Source organism: Manacus candei, unplaced genomic scaffold (genome assembly GCF_025592945.1).
Source record: "Manacus candei isolate 608988 ecotype Guabito, Panama unplaced genomic scaffold, ASM2559294v1 h1tg000034l, whole genome shotgun sequence".
Taxonomy (NCBI): domain Eukaryota; kingdom Metazoa; phylum Chordata; class Aves; order Passeriformes; family Pipridae; genus Manacus; species Manacus candei.
Window position 1 is genome coordinate 3,034,269 of NW_026138082.1, and position 4,332 is coordinate 3,038,600.

Here is a 4,332-nt window from a genome sequence, read left to right on the forward strand (position 1 = left end):
TGTTAGCACCACATGTTGTAAGATACAGAAAAGGATCTTTCATACTTCAGAAGTCTTGTTTCTCAATTGCTGGTCTCTTACTTTTTAACTTCTTTGCCGTTTTGAGTGTATTTCAAAACAAGTCAACAGACACATAGAGTCTTTGGTTATTTTTGGCCAGAGTTGGATAAATGAATAGTCCAGAATGTTTCTGACATTGTGCCAAATGTCTATGTGCCTAAAGTTTAAGAGTCATGTTTTCCAGGAAACCTTGAAGTTTGCCGAGATTTATGCTTTTGATATTGTCATCCATTACTGTATTCAAAGGAGTTGTCTGCATAAAGGTTGATAGAGGGCAGTCAAACCTTTTGCACTGAACAAATTATATCATTAGGTGTCTGCCTGTGGGTCAACTTGTTCTCAAGCCCCAAAAACTAAACACAGCTGAGTTCTAAATCCCCTGACAAATGAAGGCTGTGAGCAAGGATCATGAATAACATATGGCAAATGGAATTTCCAAACACCACACTGCCATACAATATACACCTGATAAATGGTTGTCTACAGTGATGCTGTTGAAAAAGACACTTGATGCAAGCCTCATGCATGGCAGAGAAACATTTACAGAATTCTACAAGACATTTCAAAGCTGACAAGGTGCTTATCCAAATGTGTTGTTTGGTCTTCTCTCTTCTCCAAGTAAGGACAACAACTTTGTTTTCTTGCACGTGGGAACAAAGAAAGGTAGTAATTTGACTTGTCATGCCAGAAGCCTGTGGGGCAAGAAGTATTCACACGAGGGCAAAGACACAATTATGCTAGAGACAAGAAAGAAAAGGAGAAGACAAAGAAAAGAACAGCAAAATGTTACTCAAGATTAACTTTTAGGTATATTTGTAGCCACAAAAATTTAAAGATAATGAACAGTAATGTCCAATTTTGTCCAAATAAATAAAAATGCGAACACAACCTGATCATCTAAAATGTAGCCAACTCTGGGGCAGATGTGAAGGTGGACAGCACACAAAACCACTGGTTTTGTAAAAAAAGTCTGGGATACTGCATCTAGACCTACCCAGGCAGCATCAAAGCCCCCAAAATCAAAATGTGCCACAAGAATTTGGCCAGGACCTAGAGTACAACTAAAAAAGTCACAAGGTAGTCTATTCACCACAGGCAGGTTTATATCTCAGTTAAAATGTTACAAACGCATGTTATTTTTCTAGTGGGTTTTGTTTTTGTTGTTGTTGTTGTTGTCGTTGCTGGGGTTTTGGTGGTATTGTTTGTTTGTTGTTGTTGTTGTTGTTGGTTCTCTCTGGCTTTGTTTTGGTAATGATGTTTGGAGTTGTTAGTAACCTTGGTATCCTTCGAAAATTTGTCTCTGGCCAGTACTTGAGAACTCCTCCTCAAAATAACCTGTTATGCCATCTCTAGCCTAACTATAGATATATATACATACATATATATACATACATACATGCTTATATATACATATATATATATACGTATATATGTGTGTGTCTGTGTATTTGTTATTGCTGACTAGCAATAACAATAGGTGCTACTTATTCTTAATGAGGTCTGGGCAAATAATAGTAATAATAATAATATAAATGATGCAAATGGGTTATTTTCAGAAAATGTGTAAAAAATTAATATTTTTTCATTGAATTAGAGATTTGTTTTTTTGTTGTTTTTTTTTTTTTGCTAAGGAAAGAAATAGTAGGATAATTAAGATGTTCAATTTTCAAGTGTTCTCATCACTTCCTTTGGAAACAGTTTCATTTCAAATATGAACTAAATATACTTGCAAAGTCATTACATAGTGTCAGGGAGTGAAAGTAGTCCGTACATGTATTCAAATTATTATTTTTTTTAGACGCAAATAATTTTCAATTTTTCATTACAGTGATAAAAGCAGAAAATAGGAATTCATTTTGTATTGACTCCAAATTATCTTTTAATATATCAATATCTCTTGAAGGAAGTTTCTCACCTTTTTAATAACATGGGAAAATACGTGGATTTACTTTTAATTCATTTTTTCATATAAACAGTTGCGTAAGCACAAATGAGAAAATGGCACAAGGCAGAAGTGGTTGGGAAGAGAAAGAGAACAGCTTTTCCTTTAGCCTAAATTGCCACCAAGAAAGCAGGGAAAGGCCATGTATCCAGCGATTGCCTGTGTCAGTTACAACTGGCCACTTAAGTGATGTTAATGGGTTAAAACAGTGGTCCTACAGCAAGAATCACCACCACTGTGAGACCAAAGTTACCGGTACATCTGGCTGTTAGGTGTCAAGTTCAACTCTCACAGATTGCCCAGTGTGGTCTGAAAGCCAAATTTTCAGATGTTCGTCCATGCACAGAATAATGCACATGTCACTCAGGGTCTGTGCTTGCTCAGACAACACCTCCATTAAGACTTCAGAAGAGAGATTTTCCTGCCTAGAGGTCATGTGGAGTCTGTAGGCAGACTGGTGTGTAGTTCAGGGCATGGCTAAGTGCAGCACCATTCACAAAAGGCAATGTGTTAAGGTAACAGTTTAAGAATCACTAATTGCGTGAACCTAAGTCTGATAACTATTCTTATTGCCACTGCTAACTTTTACAGTTTGAAATCACATGTATGGATGTATAAGTCAGAATTGCTTGGGGAAGTCATACATTAGTCTACATTATGTAGGAAGTCAGATTAGATGATTGTAACACTTCCTTCATGACAGAAAAATTCATGACACCATTAGATGTTTTGTTAAATTGGAGTCTAAGTGATAAGCAAAATTAATAGATTTCTGTATTTCCCTGGGTGGTCCAACCATAACATGGGAATATTTGTGTTTCTCTGCTCTGATCTGCTTGTAAATGCAATATATATGTGTGTTCATGGACCTAATGCTGGTAAATAAATAACCTGATTCTTGGGCTGATTGCTTAAAAGCTCCATAGAAGGTGGAGGAAACATGCTTTACACACTAATTTTGTGCATAAAAGTAATTCTTAATCAAATTAGCCATTCTAGAGAAAAAAGCATCCCCTTGCATTTCAGCGGGACCATCCACATGAGTAAATCTTTGCAGGATTGTTGCTTACAGTTTCAAAGAAGCATAAGTACTGAACATATCTTCTGAGCATGTTTCGTTTTAGCCTGTTCCTGGCTCTATACCATCATGATTTTGTTGCAGGAAACATCTATGCTAAACATCACTGTCAATTCCAAGACAAGAGACACATTCAAAAGCACATGTAAACTTTTTTTGTTACCATAAGTTGCCCGCAGAGAGTCCATTCATTCTGTTTGCTTGTTCCACTGTGTAATAGCTCAACTCAAGTATCAACAAGATAAGCTTTTAAAAGCAGAATATTCCCAGCTGTTGCGGTCAGGCAGCAGCAGCAGGTTCCTATCTGAGGACAGCAGAACAATCCAGTGCACTCGCAGTGATGGCAGTGTCGAGGGGAAGCATGTGTTCTCTGTACACAGTAGCGAAGGGTCCAATAGACAGCAATTAGCACCAGCAGAATGAAGATGAACGGTCATATACATAACCTTAATAAAAATGTCACAGAAGAGAAATCTCACACCATATGGATCCATGCTGAACTTTTTTTCCTTTTTTTTTTTTTTTTAGGAGCAAGACAGCTCCATTTCTTTATGGTCTTCTGCATTAGTTTCTCTCCCTAGTTTTTTGCAGCCTTCTTCCTCCCTAAGCAACATGCAGCTGCTGATTCATGTGATAACAAAACAAGATTATATTTTCATTTCTCTATTTTTAATTACACACACAGTTTCAGATTTCCATCAGAAGTATCTTCCACTCAGCCTTAGCAACCTGAGTAGATTACTTGAATATCATTAGATCCCATTTCCACTCACTTTGAAAAGAGCTCCACTATAAATTGCAAGGTTTTGTTCCTGTCAAATCAGTGTAGCTTGACAGTGGGTATTGCTTGTTCCCAGGTCTGCTACCTGTCTTTTGGACATAGCAAAGACTATAAATTAAATAATGATAAACATATAATGGTTTTTAAATAATTTTGGCAAAAAAGAGTTTGAAGTATGTTGCCTTAATGTCATTATAGGGGTGTCATTTCCATTTTTCCACCTTAAAATAAAATCCAAAGACCAGGAGGAAAAATGATCAAGGGATGCTGGAGTAGGAAGAAAATCTTTTCCTGAGAGGTCATATTACAGTTTTGTGCTTATTCTTTTCAAGTTGTTTCTTTATCTTTCACTGGTCAAAAGAGAACATTATTGATGCTTTACAAGCTCCGTCTGAGGTCTGAAACAATGTTTTGGTCCTTTCTGCATTTTCTCTACTGCCAGTAATAAGACTCCTGCTCTTAGAATGTAGA

General features: G+C 36.7%; 1 long non-coding RNA gene across 1 annotated transcript; it reads left to right on the top strand.

The window, feature by feature from the left end:
- The first annotated feature begins 2,422 nt into the window (after positions 1-2,422).
- Positions 2,423-3,749, top strand: LOC127473227 (uncharacterized). The gene is made up of 3 exons (XR_007905322.1): positions 2,423-2,517; positions 2,929-2,931; positions 3,127-3,749. It is a non-coding gene; the product is annotated as an uncharacterized LOC127473227 (long non-coding RNA).
- The last annotated feature ends 583 nt before the right edge of the window (positions 3,750-4,332 follow it).